Source organism: Aegilops tauschii, unplaced genomic scaffold (assembly GCF_002575655.3).
Source record: "Aegilops tauschii subsp. strangulata cultivar AL8/78 unplaced genomic scaffold, Aet v6.0 ptg000322l_obj, whole genome shotgun sequence".
NCBI classification, from domain to species: Eukaryota; Viridiplantae; Streptophyta; class Magnoliopsida; order Poales; family Poaceae; genus Aegilops; species Aegilops tauschii.
The window spans coordinates 14792-34819 of NW_027332575.1; the positions used below are offsets into that span (position 1 = coordinate 14792).

At 36.5% G+C, this 20028-nt stretch overlaps 4 non-coding genes across 4 annotated transcripts; 2 read left to right on the forward strand and 2 right to left on the reverse strand.

The window, feature by feature from the left end:
* Positions 1-5535: 5535 nt before the first annotated feature.
* TRNAR-UCU (transfer RNA arginine (anticodon UCU)) lies at positions 5536-5607 on the reverse strand. The gene has a single exon. It is a non-coding gene; the product is annotated as a tRNA-Arg (tRNA).
* Positions 5608-14230: 8623 nt separating this feature from the next.
* On the forward strand, positions 14231-14317 carry TRNAS-GGA (transfer RNA serine (anticodon GGA)). The gene has a single exon. It is a non-coding gene; the product is annotated as a tRNA-Ser (tRNA).
* Positions 14318-15533: 1216 nt separating this feature from the next.
* On the reverse strand, positions 15534-15606 carry TRNAT-UGU (transfer RNA threonine (anticodon UGU)). The gene has a single exon. It is a non-coding gene; the product is annotated as a tRNA-Thr (tRNA).
* A 1639-nt stretch (positions 15607-17245) lies between these two features.
* On the forward strand, positions 17246-17318 carry TRNAF-GAA (transfer RNA phenylalanine (anticodon GAA)). The gene has a single exon. It is a non-coding gene; the product is annotated as a tRNA-Phe (tRNA).
* The last annotated feature ends 2710 nt before the right edge of the window (positions 17319-20028 follow it).

Below are 20028 nucleotides of genomic sequence, written 5' to 3' on the forward strand. Positions count from 1 at the left end.
AAATTGTGACCCGGATCTCGCGAATATATCGATTCCAGCCAACGATGACACTATGACTTCAATTCGATTGATTCTTAACAAATTAGTATTTTCAATTTGTGAGGGCCGTTCTCTCTATATAAGAAATCGTTGATTAAGAATATATAGTGAATTCTTGGGCAACTGCGTAAATTTATGGAATCACTTACTTTACTATATCTTTTTTTTTGCATAGAATTTTTTTTGCATAGAAAAAAGAAGGGGAATATTGATATATATTAGAGGGTATTGATATATATTATGATCTGATGTGCTTTCTTGGTATCCTAAATATAAGATTAATACTTCAAGTTGCTGAGTTGAGAAAGAGATGGTTGAATCAAAAGAATTCCTTTTTTGAAGTTCAATTTTTATCAGAGGACAATATGAATATTATACCTTGTTCCATTAAAACACTCAAGGGGTTATACGATATATCGGGTGTAGAAGTAGGCCAACACTTCTATTGGCAAATAGGAGGTTTCCAAATTCATGCCCAAGTACTCATCACTTCTTGGGTCGTAATTACTATCTTGCTAGGTTCAGTTGTCATAGCTGTTCGGAATCCACAAACCATCCCGACCGACGGTCAGAATTTTTTTGAATATGTCCTTGAGTTTATTCGAGACTTGAGCAAAACTCAGATTGGAGAAGAATATGGTCCCTGGGTTCCCTTTATTGGAACTATGTTCCTTTTTATTTTTGTTTCGAATTGGTCGGGTGCTCTTTTACCTTGGAAAATTATAGAGTTACCCCATGGGGAATTAGCAGCGCCCACGAATGATATAAATACTACTGTTGCTTTAGCTTTACTCACGTCAGCGGCATATTTTTATGCTGGTCTTAGCAAAAAAGGATTGAGCTATTTCGAGAAATATATTAAACCAACTCCAATCCTTTTACCAATTAACATCCTAGAAGATTTCACAAAACCATTATCGCTTAGCTTTCGACTTTTCGGGAATATATTGGCGGATGAATTAGTCGTTGTTGTTCTTGTTTCTTTAGTCCCCTTAGTAATCCCTATACCGGTCATGTTTCTTGGATTATTTACAAGCGGTATTCAAGCTCTTATTTTTGCAACATTAGCCGCAGCCTATATAGGTGAATCCATGGAGGGTCATCATTGAATTGACTCTTTTTGGAAATAGTATTTTTTTTTGCAGCTTAGCTCAATTCATGCATGGTTCCAGATAATCTGCTTGGTTGCAAAAAAATAGTTAGAAATGCGTATGAATATATAGCCTAGAGTTGTAGGAGAGAGAATAGACTATATTATGGAATTTTCAAAGTATATATGCATTAAGGAGGGTGGAGTCAGGCTAGATCTATACTATAATATCCTTAATGTCTATAAGTGGAGTCCTCTTTTATGCGGGTTTCCACTTTAAGCAATGATTTTAGAATCCGATTCAATAGAAAATGAGAAAATATGCAAACAAAATAGAAGAAACAAATGTATATATATAGGATATTATATTATATATTCCTAGGTTAGATTCATTATCTAATCCGATATATGGATATGGAATTCCCTTCTATGTAGTTCGGACAATTCACATTATCATTTCAATTTGATTTCAATTTGTACTTTTTAGTTACTTTACTTCTCCCCAATAGAGCTTAGAAGTAAGAATTTATTGGTTGATTGTATCCTTAACCATTTCTTTTTTTTGACACGAGGAACTACTCACCATGAATCCACTAATTGCTGCTGCTTCTGTTATTGCTGCTGGATTGGCCGTAGGGCTTGCTTCTATTGGACCTGGAGTTGGTCAAGGTACTGCTGCAGGACAAGCTGTAGAAGGTATTGCGAGACAGCCAGAAGCAGAAGGTAAAATACGAGGTACTTTATTGCTTAGTCTAGCTTTTATGGAAGCTTTAACAATTTATGGACTAGTTGTGGCACTAGCGCTTTTATTTGCGAACCCTTTTGTTTAATCTTAAAAAAAAATTCTTTCGATTTCGATTAGATACTTTTTTCTTTTTTTAGTAAATTGGTATTTGCTTCCGCAATTCCAATTATATCAATACTTTATTTAATTTACTCCTATTTATTACTCCTGGAATTATCTATTTATCGGGACAGATAATACCCCATTCTAGGAAGGGCTGAGTTGAGTATTATTAATTTAGAAGATATGCTCACCTTCTTATTTCCCGTCCTTAGTTTAGGAAAGTGGAAAGTTTTTTCCTTTTATTTTAGGAATTTTGGGAACAGAACATTTCAACAAAGGAAGTCTTTCACCGGTCAAACAAGACGTAAGACTTAATCTAAAAGAAATTACTAGATTGAATCTATTTGCATTAAAAAAACCGATCAAAAAAGGGCGAGCGAAGTAAGTGATCGAAAAACTTTGTTCTTTGTTCGTCCTATCTATAAGAGGAGAGCATATGAAAAATGTAACCCATTCTTTCGTTTTTTTAGCTCACTGGCCATCCGCTGGCAGTTTCGGGCTTAATACCGATATTTTAGCAACAAATCTAATAAATCTAACTGTAGTGGTTGGTGTTTTGATTTTTTTTGGAAAGGGAGTGTGTGCGAGTTGTCTATTTCAAGAATAGATTGGATCTATCCGGCTGCACTTTATAATATTTTTTAGTATTTTTCGGATAAATAAGAAAAGGGTGCACGATCTCGACGAATTACTTCTGAATAAATTCAGAAATCATATGGAAGAACCATAGCATTTCGCGACTCATTGGTAAATCAACTTTGATTCTCTATAAACCAAGAATGTGAGACCATTAACACGGTTAAAGCTAAACTGCTTGAAGTCCAGGCAAAAAGAGGTACTCTTTCTACAACTATATTAGTATTAGTACCGAATTTAAACGGGAAATAGCTAATGTAAAATTTATCTGATATAGAACACTCATATCGATAAAATGGTTTGAACTATTTACTAGAAAAAAAAAAGGGGGCACCCTGCCCTTTTTTAACCAATGCCGAATCGACGACCTATGTATAAAAAAGAGAAATTTTTTGGATTTGAAGAAAAAAAAAAATAAAAAAGAATTCTATTAATTTTCATTTTCCATTTATTTAGTTAGTTTTTCTTAATGAAATTGAAATTATTAACTAGAGGGCAAATAAAAATAAAGAAACAACTTTGCTGACCATGATATATTTTTATCTAGGCGGAAGAGTCCTCTTAATATTTATCTAGTCTTATATAGGTTTCGGTATATTGAAATATAAACATAAAAAAGAAGATAGAGGATAGGCTCATTACTTAAAAAAAAGATATGGAAATAGCTATAGAAAAAAAAAAAAAGGAGCGTGAGAGCCAAATGAATCGAAAGATTCATGTTTGGTTCGGGAAGAGATCATAAAAGTTGTAAACTTACAAAATAATCTACTTTCATTAAAAGATTTATTAGATAATCGAAAACAGAGGATCTTGAGTACTATTCGAAATTCAGAAGAATTGCGTAGAGGGACCATTGAGCAACTCGAAAAAGCTCGGATTCGATTACAGAAAGTCGAACTAGAAGCGGATGAGTATCGAATGAATGGATACTCTGAGATAGAACGAGAAAAAGCAAATTTGATTAATGCTACTTCTATTAGTTTGGAACAATTGGAAAAGTCTAAAAACGAAACCCTTTATTTTGAAAAACAAAGGGCAATGAATCAGGTCCGACAGCGGGTTTTCCAACAGGCCGTACAAGGAGCTCTAGGAACTCTGAATAGTTGTTTGAATACCGAGTTACATTTCCGTACGATTCGTGCTAATATTGGCATTCTCGGGTCCCTGGAATGGAAGAGATAATTAAATTAATTAGGCCTTGAACTTCTACTTTCGTTTAGAATTTAGGCATTATTTTTCCCCTTGCTTCCGAAAAAAGAGTCAAGAAACACTAATGGCAACCCTTCGAGTCGACGAAATTCATAAAATTCTCCGCGAACGTATTGAACAATATAATAGGAAAGTAGGGATTGAGAATATAGGTCGCGTAGTTCAAGTGGGGGATGGGATTGCTCGTATTATAGGTCTTGGTGAAATAATGTCAGGTGAATTAGTCGAATTTGCAGAAGGTACTAGGGGTATTGCTCTGAATTTGGAATCCAAAAATGTTGGGATTGTATTAATGGGCGATGGGTTGATGATACAAGAGGGAAGTTTTGTAAAAGCAACAGGAAGAATTGCTCAGATACCCGTGAGTGAGGCTTACTTGGGTCGTGTTGTAAATGCTCTGGCTAAACCTATTGATGGGAAAGGCGAAATTATAGCTTCCGAATCTCGCTTAATTGAATCTCCTGCTCCAAGTATAATTTCCAGGCGTTCCGTATACGAACCTCTTCAAACAGGGCTTATTGCTATCGATTCGATGATCCCTATAGGGCGCGGTCAGCGAGAGTTAATTATTGGGGACAGACAGACTGGCAAAACAGCAGTAGCCACAGATACAATTCTCAATCAAAAAGGGCAAGGTGTAATATGTGTTTATGTAGCTATCGGTCAAAGAGCATCCTCCGTAGCTCAAGTAGTAACTACTTTCCATGAGGAGGGGGCTATGGAATACACTATTGTAGTAGCTGAAATGGCGGATTCACCTGCTACATTACAATACCTCGCTCCTTATACGGGAGCAGCCCTGGCTGAGTATTTTATGTACCGCGAACGGCATACTTTAATAATTTATGATGATCTCTCCAAACAGGCACAAGCTTATCGCCAAATGTCCCTTCTATTAAGAAGACCTCCCGGCCGTGAGGCTTATCCAGGGGATGTTTTTTATTTGCATTCACGCCTTTTAGAAAGAGCCGCTAAATTAAATTCTCTTTTAGGCGAAGGAAGTATGACCGCTTTACCAATAGTTGAGACTCAATCTGGAGACGTTTCCGCCTATATTCCTACTAATGTAATCTCCATTACAGATGGACAAATATTCTTATCTGCGGATCTATTCAATGCCGGAATTCGACCCGCTATTAATGTGGGTATTTCTGTTTCCAGAGTAGGATCCGCGGCTCAAATTAAAGCCATGAAACAAGTAGCTGGCAAATCAAAATTGGAACTAGCGCAATTCGCAGAGTTACAAGCCTTTGCACAATTCGCCTCTGCTCTCGATAAAACAAGTCAGAATCAATTGGCAAGGGGTCGACGATTAAGGGAATTGCTTAAACAATCCCAGGCAAATCCTCTCCCAGTGGAAGAGCAGATAGCTACTATTTATACCGGAACAAGAGGATATCTTGATTCGTTAGAAATTGAACAGGTAAATAAATTTCTGGATGAGTTACGTAAACATCTAAAAGATACTAAACCTCAATTCCAAGAAATTATATCTTCTAGCAAGACATTCACCGAGCAAGCGGAAATCCTTTTGAAGGAAGCTATTCAGGAACAGCTGGAACGGTTTTCTCTTCAGTAACAAATAAATTTTGCATGTCTACTCTTGTTAGTAGAATAGGAATCGTTGAGAAAGCTTTTTCATTTGAATCATGCAAAAAAGTTTTCTTTGTTTTTAGTTTAGTATAGTTATTTAAAGAATAGATAGAAATAAGATTGCGTCCAATAGGATTTGAACCTATACCAAAGGTTTAGAAGACCTCTGTCCTATCCATTAGACAATGGACGCTTTTCTTTCATATTTTATTCTTTCTTTTATTTTTTTGCTTCTTCCGAGAAAAAACTGTTAGACCAAAACTCTTTTAGGAAATCAAAAAATCCAGATACAAATGCATGATGTATATATTATATCATGCATATATCATAAAGAAGGAGTATGGAGCCGGTAGTGGGAATCGAACCCGCAACCCCAAGGTTATGAGCCTTATGAGCTACCAAACTGCTCTATACTCTTAAACTAAAGAGGGGTAACTAGTGGATAAAAGAGGGTTGGATACGCCCCTCTACCAATATCTATACAAATAGAATAGTCCATTTATACAGAATGGTAAAGAGGGCTCCTCTATGATTATCAATTCCAGAAATCCATACAAATACGAAAGGGTATTTTATCCTTACCAACTGGATCTTGTTGCACCCGGTAACAAACACTCATAAACCATTTCTCGAAGTACGTGTCCGGATAGCCCAAAATGTCGATAGTTAGCTCTAGGTCTTCCGGTCAAAAAACAACGTCGATGAAGGCGTGTAGGTGCACTATTACGCGGTAGGGATTGCAATTTTTCTCGCATTTTCGTTTTTTCACTCAAACTCAAGGGAGAAACTTTGCTTCTTATCTTTTTTTTTAAAGATTGACGAATCAAATGATATTTCTGTTCTAATTTCTGCCGCTTCTTCTCCCTCTGAATCAAACTTTTTTTTGCCATAATGTGTCGTTGCTATTATTACCAAGTATACGGTTCTAATCCTAGATGGAAAAATAAATAGAAAAAGAAATCTAAAAAGGCAGATCCTCCCTCTCTATCAAGAGTAATGAACTAGGTGCTGATACAGTACAAAAAAACAAACTAAATTAACCAAACTTGCCTGATGTTGAGGCAATCAAGAAAGCTGCATAAGTGAATATATAACCCACGGAAAAGTGAGCTAATCCAACCAATCTTGCTTGCACAATGGAAAGAGCCACGGGCTTATCTCTCCAGCGAATTAAATTAGCTAAAGGTGTGCGTTCATGAGCCCATGCTAAAGTCTCAATTAATTCCTGCCAATACCCCCGCCAGGAAATTAAGAACATAAATCCAGTAGCCCAAACAAGATGTCCAAATAAGAACATCCACGCCCATACCGATAAACTATTCATCCCAAAAGGATTATATCCATTGATAAGTTGTGAAGAGTTTAACCATAGGTAATCTCTTAACCATCCCATCAAATAAGTGGAGGATTCATTAAATTGTGAAACGTTGCCCTGCCATAATGTGATATGTTTCCAATGCCAATAAAAAGTAACCCACCCAATGGTATTTAACATCCAGAAAACTGCCAAATAAAATGCGTCCCAAGCAGAAATATCACAAGTACCGCCGCGCCCTGGGCCGTCACAAGGAAAACTATATCCAAAATCCTTTTTATCTGGCATTAATTTGGAACCGCGTGCATCTAAAGCGCCCTTTACTAAAATCAATGTAGTTGTATGCAAACCTAGAGCAATAGCATGATGAACCAAGAAATCCCCAGGTCCTATTGTTAAGAAAAGCGAATTACTATTCTCATTAACAGCATTCAACCATCCGGGCAACCATAGGCTTCGACCCGCATTGAAAGCGGGGCCATTCGTTGAAGATAAGAGTATATCGAACCCATATGTCGTCTTGCCATGAGCAGATTGTATCCATTGGGCAAATATAGGTTCGATCAAGATTTGCTTTTCTGGAGTACCAAAAGCAAGCATGACGTCGTTATGAACATAAAGGCCCAAGGTATGGAATCCTAGAAAGAGGCTAGCCCAACTTAAATGAGATATGATAGCTTCTTTATGGTCTAACATTCTTGCCAATACATTATCCTCATTCTGTTCCGGATTGTAATCCCTAATGAAAAAAATAGCTCCATGAGCAAAAGCCCCTGTCATGATGAACCCTGCAATATATTGGTGATGAGTATATAAAGCAGCTTGAGTAGTAAAGTCTTGTGCTATGAATGCATAAGGAGGTAAAGAGTACATATGTTGAGCTACTAAGGAAGTAATAACCCCTAAAGAAGCTAGAGCAAGACCTAACTGAAAATGAATCGAATTGTTGATTGTGTCATAAAGGCCCTTATGCCCACGCCCTAATCGACCCCCCGGAGGAGTATGCGCTTCTAAAAGATCTTTAATACTGTGCCCAATTCCGAAGTTAGTTCGATACATGTGACCGGCAATGAGAAAAATAAATGCAATAGCTAAATGATGGTGAGCCATATCGGTCAGCCACAAACTTTGCGTTTGTGGGTGGAATCCCCCAAGAAGAGTTAGAATGGCAGTTCCCGCTCCTTGAGCGGTACCAAATAAATGATTACTCGAATCAGGGTTTTGGGCATAAAGATTCCATTGACCCGTCAAAAGGGGTCCCAACCCCTGGGGATAGGGTAATACATCTAAGAAATTATTCCATCGAACGTACTCCCCCCTGGATGCGGGAATAGCAACATGAACTAAATGTCCTGTCCAAGCCAAAGAACTTACCCCGAAAAGTCCTGACAAATGATGATTGAGACGAGATTCCGCGTTTTTGAACCACGAAAGGCTTGGTTTCCATTTGGGTTGTAGATGTAACCAACCCGCTATTAAGGACAGCGTAGAAAGAAATAATAGAAAAAGAGCTCCAGTATAAAGATCCTCATTGGTGCGTAATCCTATTGTATACCACCACTGATAAACTCCAGAATAAGCAATATTCACTGGACCAGCAGCACCTCCTCGAGTAAAGGCTTCCACAGCGGGTTGACCAAAATGAGGATCCCAAATCGCATGAGCAATAGGTCTTACGTGTAAAGGATCCTGTATCCATGATTCAAAATTTCCTTGCCAAGCTACATGAAACAGATTTCCGGACGTCCATAGAAAGATTATTGCTAATTGCCCAAAGTGAGAAGCAAAAATGTTCTGATAAAGACGTTCTTCAGTAATATCATCATGACTTTCGAAATCATGTGCGGTAGCAATACCAAACCAAATACGACGAGTAGTGGGGTCCTGAGCTAAGCCTTGGCTAAACCTGGGAAATCTTAATTCCATAATGCCTTTCAAATCCTCCTAGCCACTATCCTACTGCAATAATTCTCGCTAAGAAGAATGCCCATGTCGTGGCAATTCCACCCAGAAGGTAATGGGTTACTCCTACAGCGCGTCCTTGTATAATGCTCAAGGCTCTAGGCTGAGTAGCAGGAGCAACTTTTAATTTGTTATGAGCCCAAACGATAGATTCAATGAGTTCTTGCCAATAACCACGGCCGCTGAATAAAAACATTAAACTGAAGGCCCAGACAAAATGAGCACCTAAGAAAAAAAGACCATATGCAGATAATGAAGAACCATAAGACTGAATGACTTGCGATGCCTGTGCCCACAAGAAATCTCGAAGCCACCCATTAATCGTAATGGAACTCTGTGCAAAGTTTCCCCCTGTAATATGAGTTACCACCCCTTGATCACTTATAGTACCCCAAACATCCGACTGCATTTTCCAACTGAAATGGAAAATGACTACCGAAATTGCATTGTACATCCAGAATAAACCTAAGAAAACATGATCCCAGGCGGATACTTGACATGTTCCCCCTCGGCCAGGCCCATCGCAAGGAAAGCGAAAACCTAGATTTGCTTTATCGGGTATCAAACGGGAACTCCGAGCAAATAAAACACCTTTCAAAAGTATTAATACAGTCACATGTATGGTAAATGCATGAATGTGATGGACTAAAAAATCTGCGGTTCCTAATGGAATAGGTAACAAAGCCACTTTGCCACCTACTGCTACTAACTCGCCGCCTCCCCACGTTAAGCTAGTACTTGTTGTTGCACCAGGAGCTGTTACGCCAGGCGCAGTAGCATGGATATTTTGTACCCATTGAGCAAAGATAGGTTGTAATTGTATGGCAGTATCCGAAAACATATCTTGTGGACGGCCTAAAGCACTCATGGTATCATTATGAATGTACAAGCCAAAACTGTGAAAACCTAGAAATATACATACCCAGTTAAGGTGGGATATGATTGCATCGCGGTGTCTAAGGACGCGATCTAATAGATCGTTGTATCGAGTAGTTGGATCATAGTCTCTTACCATAAAAATTGCTGCATGTGCAGCAGCACCGACTATTAGAAATCCGCCAATCCACATGTGGTGTGTGAACAAGGAAAGTTGTGTACCATAGTCAGTAGCTAGGTATGGATAGGGAGGCATAGAATACATATGATGAGCTACAACAATGGTTGTAGAGCCTAGCATAGCTAGGTTAAGAGATAATTGAGCATGCCATGACGTTGTTAAGATTTCATAAAGACCCTTATGGCCTTGTCCTGTAAATGGGCCCTTGTGAGCCTCCAAAATATCTTTAAGTCCATGGCCAATACCCCAATTGGTCCTATACATATGACCTGCGATTAGGAAAAGAATAGCAATAGCTAAATGATGGTGCGCAATATCGGTCAGCCAGAGACCACCGGTTACTGGATCTAGTCCTCCGCGAAAAGTCAGAAATTCTGCGTATTTGGACCAATTTAAAGTGAAAAAAGGGGTTGCTCCTTCGGCAAAACTAGGATAAAGTTGAGCCAAAAGGTCCCGATTCAAGATAAATTCATGAGGAAGTGGTATCTCTTTAGGATCCACCCCAGCGTCAAGAAATTGGTTAATTGGTAAAGATACATGAATTTGGTGCCCCGCCCAAGAAAGAGACCCAAGTCCTAATAATCCCGCTAAGTGGTGATTCAACATGGATTCTACATCTTGGAACCAGGCCAATTTGGGAGCGGCTTTGTGATAATGGAACCAACCAGCAAAAAGCATTAACGCTGCAAAAATCAATGCACCAATTGCAGTACAATAGAGTTGTAATTCACTAGTTATTCCAGATGCTCGCCAAAGCTGAAAAAAACCAGAGGTTATTTGGATTCCTCGGAAACCCCCGCCTACATCACCATTCAATATTTCTTGCCCTACTATAGGCCAAACTACCTGAGCACTGGGTCCAATGTGAGTAGGATCACTTAGCCATGCTTCATAATTGGAAAAACGGGCGCCATGAAAGTACATGCCACTCAACCAAAGAAAGATAATGGAAAGTTGCCCGAAATGAGCACTAAAGACTTTTCGAGAAATCTCCTCCAAATCACCAGTATGACTATCGAAATCGTGAGCATCAGCATGTAGGTTCCAGATCCAAGTGGTAGTATCAGGGCCCTTAGCTAGTGTTCTTGAGAAATGGCCGGGTCTGGCCCATTCCTCAAAAGATGTTTTTACAGGATCCCTATCCACAACAATTTTTACTTCTGGTTCCGGCGAACGAATAATCATTAAGTCCTCCTCTTTCCGGACAAGACATACAAAGAGACCCGCCAACTGTCTTTTTAGTGAATCTTTGAAAGATATATATTTTGAAAGATAGATTTTGAAAGATAGATTTTGAAAGATAGATATTGTGATTAGTTCTTTTCTTTACTATCTACCATCCTTCTATTTTTTTTTAGTTATTCACTGGAGCAATTATATATTGAAGTCAATCCGAGGCAAGTGTTCGGGTCTATTATGACATAAAGATTAGGTGCCTAACGGACATTGTTTATCTTGAAAAACAAATATTTCTCGACGTAAGAAAAAAATCTTTTTTATTTTTAATTTAAGAAACTAGTGTATTTTTTTTTGAGGGCATAAGCTCCTATCTATATCTACTTTCCTTGAGCATAATATAGGGTTTTTTATTTGATTCTAAATTCCAAGATAACTCATTAGAATTATTAATAAGATGGTCCTAATATATTAGCAATATTTAGATTGCCCCCTCTTTTTATTCAGTTTATTACTTCTATTCTAGACCCTATCCCTATGGTTTATTCTTATGAAATATCATATAAAATAGAAGGTATAAGAAATGGATATAATGAAATTCTTGATTCGATCTTACGACCTAATTTATTTGATTAATGGATCAACAACCAAACCACCCATTTTATGAAAAAGAAGGAGCATGGTCTTATTCAAATTCAAAGCGCTTCGTAATCTTCAACCAGTTCTGTGCTTCAATATAATTTCCCGGAGTAAGCGCTATAGCTTGTTTCCAATATTCAGCAGCTTGATCAAACCAAGCTTCCGCAATTTCCGAATCACCCTGTAGAATGGCCTGTTCTCCTCGGTCGGAATAGGAAGTTCCTTCCCTTAGAACCGTACTTGAGAGTTTCCTACCTCATACGGCTCAGAAATTGCTATCTGAATTTCCCCTATCTTAACTGAATTCGATTTATCAAAAATCGATCCAATTTGTTCTTGGGTTAAGCAGAAGAAATTAATTACCTAAGTTTCAAACCCTAATTTTTATCAATAATCAGTTTGATCTTTTTTCCCACCTTCAGAAGAATGAAGCATAGATAGATATAGAGCCTTCGTTCAAATTTTCTGAAAGGTAACTATCCCGTTTTCATATATGAAATCTCTATAGAATCCTTGAAAAAGACTTTTTTCCATAAGAAAGAAAAAAGAACTTACTATCTTTGGGATCTGATACTACACCGCTGCTTAATCCCTTAGTGGATCGGCTCTATTACATAAGCGGATTCCTAAATTTTGCCCCATATCATGGGATAAGTAAGCAGTTTTTTTTAGTTGTATCGACCCAGTCGCTCACTAATTGATCTTTACGGTGCTTTCTCTATCAATTTGAGAAACTTTATCCATAGAGTAGTAGTATAGGCCATACTTTCTTCGTTTTTTGATTCTCGTGAAGTGTCCTTCCTTCCTACAGCTGATAGGGAAAAATCGTTGTTTTTACGATCCCTATGTAGAAAGCCCTTTTTTCTAGTATTTACTAGAAAATTTGATCCTCTCTTTTTTTTTTTCTTTCTATAGTGGAGATAGTCGCACGTAATGACAGATCACGGCCATATTATTAAAAGCTTGCGGTAAGAAGGGGTTTCGTTCTAGTGCCCGGAAATAATATTCCAAAGCCTTTGTATGCTCTCCATTGCTTGTGTGTATAAGGCCTATGTTATAGAGTATATAACTTCGATCATAGGGATCGATTTCTAGTCGCGTAGCTTCATAATAATTTTGCAAAGCTTCCGCATAATTTCCTTCGGATTGAGCCAACATCCGTTACGGTCGTTCATTCTATTCAAAAAATCTCCGTTCCAAAACCGTACATGAGGTTTTCATCTCATACGGCTCCTCCCTTCTGTACATAATAGTACTAAGCGAAATAATCTATAGAATCAAAATAGAATTAGTCCCGTCTCATTATGAACCGAAAGGGGCTGGTATTTTTCCAAGAAATCTCTAGCCAACCTTCCCACAAGAGGTTTTTCTTAACACCAATGAATTCTATTAATGCTAGAGGAAAACGATAGCTCCAATAATTTCTTTGTTCTCAACGCCTCCTATTTAGAGGAATTAGCTACTTCAACGATCTTTGATGGTTATAGGGGTATCCAAAGTACAAACCTGATGGTTGTTTGTTATCCCAACCATTCTTCCCAGCCCTGATACCGATCAGGAAAGGGGTAATTTCTAACAAAGTTTTTCTCTTGTTGATTCCTATTTCTAGGTGTAGTGCTTTTCTCCCCTATGCTGCCTACGGATACTAATAGAGTAGGATTGGCCTGTAATCCATACCATACCATATCCTGTAGGTGTAACCTTTCGCTCAATACTCAAATCTACAATTGAAGTATCTGAAGCCGCATCAATCGAGGATACACGACGGAAGGAATTGTTAGTTCGCCTCACCTTCCCGAAGCGTGGGTTTGTTTGCTTTACAAATTTGGTTCTCTCTATGCCAACCCCCTCTCTTTTTCGTAAGACTGAGGTATAGGTAGGGCTAAAAAAAAGCAAAAAAAAAGAGTCAAATCGCACCATCTCTATAATAAGTAAATGCCTTTTTTTCTCCTGAGGTTGTCGGAATTATTCGCAATAAAATATTGGCTACAATTGAGGAGGTCTTATCAATGAAATTTCCATTTACACGGGATCTAGGCATAATTCCCAACCCATTCTATATAGAATTGTTTTCATTCCTTCACAAAATAACATAAAAACAAACACATTCGATTCTTATAATTATAAATAGATTGATCCATATGCTCTACTCTAAATCCATATGCTTTAAATGGATAAGAGAGATAGAGATATGGATTTTCCGCTCAGCTCAAATTGTATCCTTTTCCTTCTGCTTGGACACGAAGAGATATGAAATATTTGACTAAGACTGGATTTCATTCCACTTTGCTATTTCTGAACAACAACTTATGTTATCAACTATTTCGTGTTTTCAAAGTTATTAATTGTCTCATACCCTATTTTTGATTTCGATAGTATGGTGTAGCGTATCTTATGCAAACGGAATTCTAAGGTTTCTTTATTTTATTATGCAATAAGAAGAATTCTTCCATTTTCTTTTTCTTTAGTTGCGGGAAAACCCAAATTAAAACTTTTTTTTTATAGCGAGCGCAATTTCTAGTAAAAAATCCTGTATCCTTCCACTTAGATCAAAAGGAATTTTTCCAATAGAACTATGGAACCCCCGAGTGGTTGCGGTTGTACCTGTACTGCAGGAATAAGAAAACTCGCTATTCACTCAGTTTATTTTCCATAATAAGTTATGTAGGAGAGATGGCCGAGCGGTTCAAGGCGTAGCATTGGAACTGCTATGTAGACTTTTGTTTACCGAGGGTTCGAATCCCTCTCTTTCCGTTTTTCTTAATTCATCAACGTTAAGGATCACAATGTATCAAATCAAATAACAATTTTTTCCAGCAATAATATCTTATATTATCTTATTTTGATTTAATAGAAATTAGAAATTCTCTATAGCAAATTACTGTGGTATGTAAAATACACATAGAGGAAAAAAGAAAAAAGGATCCTAATCCTAGGGTTAATCAATTTTAGCTAGTTGATGGGAAAATACAAATTAATGGTAATGGTCTTAGGGCGATTTAGTTCGGGGAAAGGGGAAGGGGAAGAAAATTCTATGAACCTTTCCTTTTTTCGTTAAGTTCAAGTCTGACGAGAGTAATATTCTACAACTAACAACTCATTTATTTTGAGACCGACCCACTTCCTATCTAGGATTTTATTTACTAGTCCTTTATATTCCAACGTGTCAATCGCCAAATGCTTTGGCAATTTCCCCGGGTCCGATGAAGCAATATAATTTTGAACCAGACCTTTTGATCTTTGGTTATCTTTCGTAGTAATAATATCTCGGGGTTTGCAACGAAAACTTGGTATATTGACTATACGACCATTAACTAAAATATGTCTATGGTTGACTAATTGGCGGGCCCCAGGAATGGTTGAAGCCATACCCAATCGAAAAAGGATATTATCCAAACGCATTTCAAGTAATTGTAGTAAAACCTGGCCTGTTGACCTTTTTGCTTTTCCAGCGATATGTACATATCTAAGTAATTGTCGTTCTGTCAGACCATAATGAAAACGCAATTTCTGTTTTTCTTGAAGACGAATACGATATTGCTCCTTTTTCCCAGAATTGAATTTTTTTTTAAGATTACTTCCGGATTTAGGTGTTTTTCTAGTGAGTCCTGGTAAAGCTCCCAGACGGCGTATTTTTTTTAAACGAGGTCCTCGATAACGGGACATGAAGACTCCTTTTTTTATTTTATTGAAATTTCATTTTACACAATTAATTTCATTGTATTTACATTACAGAATACATCGAAATTAAAACTGAATTAAACTACAGGATAAACAGAGTAAAATCAACTAAAGTACCCAAAAAAATGGAATTTCATCAAAATCTTTATTTTTTGTATATATATTATTTATTTTATTGTTTTGTATCTAGCAAAATTGTAAGGTAAAAAACATAAAAGATCCTGGATTCTCCATTTAATTCGGAAAAAAAGAGATTCTTGTTCGTAGAACATCGATAGAGAAAAAAAAAAGCCGACTATCGGATTTGAACCGATGACCCTCGCATTACAAATGCGATGCTCTAACCTCTGAGCTAAGTGGGCTTACATAACGGAAATAGTGTAACAAATAGAAATAGGTATAGTATAGGAAATCCGTAAAATCTCAGATATTAGTTATTAATCTTAGCTATTAACTAGTTCTAAATTTGAAGTTATACTTATAAAAATAAAAAAATACTAAAACTTCTTAAAGATAAAGTTAGCTTGATATGCTTAACTATAGGATATTAAAAAATAAAATTATAGAATTTATTGGTATTTTCATTTGATCATTATAGACTTTATTATTTGTTAATAATTTGAGGATTAATATTTCACTAAGGGGAACATAGAGTCAGAGTAAATAAAATTGCTAATTCTGATTAGAAAAAAAGAATAAATATCAAGCGTTATAGTATAATTTTGAATACTATAAAAAAGTAAGACGGGAGGTGGGGGAGATAAAAACTTTTGGATATATTGATTCGGATTGAATTGCAAATACATCAAGGATAGAATCAATTCAATTCTGAATTGCAATAAGCAAGCGAGGTCTCTCAAATAGAGTCGAACTGAACTGCTAGACTACGTTGAGTGATGAACTCAATGATTCAAAAAAAAAACTAAGAGATGGATGAAATTACACAAGGAATCCTGGTCTCAAAGAAGAGGGAAATGGGGATATGGCGAAATCGGTAGACGCTACGGACTTGATTGTATTGAGCCTTGGTATGGAAACCTGCTAAGTGGTAACTTCCAAATTCAGAGAAACCCTGGAATTAAAAAAGGGCAATCCTGAGCCAAATCCGTGTTTTGAGAAAACAAGGGGTTCTCGAACTAGAATACAAAGGAAAAGGATAGGTGCAGAGACTCAATGGAAGCTGTTCTAACGAATCGAGTTAATTACGTTGTGTTGTTAGTGGAATTCCTTCTAATTCTAAATTAGAGAAAGAGGGGTTTTATACCTTATACATTTAATAAACACGTATAGATACTGACATAGCAAACGATTAATCACAGAACTCATATTATATTATAATTATAATATAGGTTCTTTATCTTTTTTAAAAATGAAATTAGAAATGATAATGATTATGAAATAAAAAACTCATATCATAATTTTTTTTTTTCATTATTGTGAATCCACTCCAATCGAATATTGAATAATCAAATTCTTCAATTCAAATTCAAAGTTTTCGAGATCTTTAAAAAAGTGGATTAATCGGACGAGGACAAAGAGAGAGTCCCATTCTACATGTCAATACTGACAACAATGAAATTTCTAGTAAAAGGAAAATCCGTCGACTTTATAAGTTGTGAGGGTTCAAGTCCCTCTATCCCCAAATCCTCTTTTATTCCCTAACTATACTATATTATTATTATTTATCCTCTTTTTTTTCTTTTTATCAATGCAATGGGTTTAAGATTCATTAGCTTTCTCATTCTACTCTTTCACAAAGGAATGCGAAGAGAACTCAATGGATCTTATCCTATTCATTGAATAGATTTCTTTTTTATTAGAGTATCGGCAAGAAATCTTGGTTATTCACTCTATTTTTAAGTTTTATTTAAGTAAACCATGCACAATGCATAGGACTACCCCCCCATTTTCAAATTTTAAATTTGAAATACTTTAATTAATTTTTAGTCCTTTTAATTGACATAGATACAAATACTCTACTAGGATGATGCACAAGAAAAGGTCAGGATAGCTCAGTTGGTAGAGCAGAGGACTGAAAATCCTCGTGTCACCAGTTCAAATCTGGTTCCTGGCAGAGAAAAAAAAAAGATCCACCGAATAGGTATTGATCCAAATACCTCGAGATGGATTGTGATACATATTCATTAATAATATTTATTCATCTAAGTGGATAAATCTATAATATAAATATAGAGGCACTTCTTTTTAAAGAAGTTTTAAAATATATCTTTTCTTTATGATAAAGAAGGGGGTGAGATTCCCCTTTATTTTTTTGCGTTTCTTAATTTTGTATTCCGCTATTCCGACGAATATTTTTTTAGTCTTGCTTATCTTTATCTTATCTTATTTTCCTAGTTGTGCTAAGTAATGTGCGCGGTACAAAGTTCCTGGTAGAGAACTTCTTTGAGTCATCCTATTTTTCTGTTCATATGAAGGAAATTAATATGCGATTTTCAAAATAGGGGAATCCAAATGAAACCCTTTTTTTGCTCAGTCTATCTGGAATGCTTTTGTATAATTAGGAATTAATTATAAATAGGTATTCCGTTTCATCTAGGAAAAGAACCTAAAAATATTCCTTGACTTGAATAAAATCTGGAGTTGTGTTGTATAAGTGAGCATGAATTTCTTATCATTCAATGAGCATCTTGTATTTCATAAAAATTGGGGGTTATATAATCCTTACGTAAGGGCCAGCCTATCCAACTTTCAGGCATTAGGATACGTTTAAGGCGCGGATGATTATCATAAGAGATTCCCACCATATCATAAGATTCGCGTTCTTGAAAATCGGCACTTCTCCAAATCCAGAAGACAGACGGAATTCTAGGATTATCCTTTTGGGCAAAGACTTTTATGCAGACTTCTTCTGGATTATCTATACCATATTGTATTCTCGTAAGATGATACACGCTAGCTAAAGATCCACCGGGTGCTACATCATAAGCACATTGGGAGCGTAAATAATTGTAACCATATACATATAAAATGACAGCAATGGAATCCCAATCCCCTGCTTTTATTTGTAAAGTCTCTATTCCTCGGTGATCAAAGCCCAAAGATCTATGAACCACCTCATGTTTGACTAGCCAATTAGATAACCAACCCTGCTGCATTGTCTTCATCTCTCCCTCTTTGTATAAATATTTCACATTTCGGATGCAAGTTTGAAAGATTGCCCTGCTTTTTATTTTTCTACACAAAAGAGCCCCTCTCCTAATTCACTAATTTGTAGGAAGGTACTGAACTTTTGGATTTGAAAAAAGTTTCAGAAGATATATCTAATGTAGATGGTGATTGATAGAGCAATTCTTGCTCATAAGTTCCTGTATGAGTACTGCGCCTAACATAAAGCTTGTGACTGGTAGTAAAACATCTATTTTTATTTTGAGATAGAGTTCGATCCTCAACTATTTCTCGCGATATCTTCTTACGAAGTTTTGTTAGGGCATCTATAACTGCCTCCGGTTTAGGTGGGCAGCCCGGCAAGTAGACATCCACAGGAATTAACTTATCAACTCCCCGAACAGTACTATAGGAATCCGTACTGAACATTCCCCCTGTAATAGTACAGGCTCCCATAGCAATGACGTATTTTGGTTCAGGCATTTGCTCGTATAATCTCACTAAAGAGGGAGCCATTTTCATTGTTACCGTACCGGCTGTTAAAATTAGGTCTGCTTGCCTAGGACTTGATCTTGGTACCAATCCATAACGATCAAAGTCGAATCGTGAGCCTATTAATGAAGCAAATTCAATGAAACAACAACTGGTACCGTATAGAAGGGGCCATAAACTGGAGAGTCTTGACCAATTCGAAAGATCATTTGGTGTAGTTGAAATAACAGAATTGGAACTTGTTTGGTCAAGTAAGGGAAACTCAATCAAATTCATAACTGTCTCAATAGAATCTTTTCCTTCTTTTTTTTTGTCTAAATATTCAGTTAAGACCATTCCAAGGCTCCTTTTCGCCATGCATAAACTAAACCAACAACTAAGATAAGCACGAAAATCAAAGCTTCGATAAAAACGGATACACCCAATACGTCGAAACTCATTGCCCAAGGGTATAGAAAGACGGTTTCCACATCAAAAACAACAAAAACGAGCGCAAACATATAATAGCGTATTCGGAATTGTACCCAAGCCCCTCCCATGGGTTCTATACCCGATTCATAACTAGAAAGCTTCTCTGGTCCTTCACTAACCGGGGCTAAAAGTCCTGAAATCGAAAATGCCAAAATAGGAATAAGGCTTGCTATTATTAGAAATGTCCAAAAAATATCATATTCGTGAAGCAGAAACATAATGTACTCCCATTAATGTGGAATAGGCGGAACTTAAATTAGTCAATTCAATTCAGCATTGTCAATTTATCCAGAACTTCTCTCTTTTCCTCGGTGAAACAAGAATCTTTTTTGTTCAAACAAAAGCGCTTAGTTTAGCCTTTGTTTCCTCTGTGCTGCATCTTCTTTAAAGATTCATCCAATGGAATCCCAACTCCCTTTCTTTTGGATTTCCATTCTATTTAGATATGGTGTATGTAGATCTAATTCTTATATAAAGAAAACTTTCTCGTTTCACTTTGTCTCGCTTTCTCTAGAATCTCTAGAAAAAAGAATAGCTCTATCCTTTATTTAATATTTAATAATAAAATAATAAGAGACTATTAAATAAAAATGAGAATACTACTAAATTAGAACCTAATTAAGATAGTAGGACTAATCTATGCAGTATAATTAATGAGAAGTAATACTATAAAATAAAAATAAAGAACTCTATTT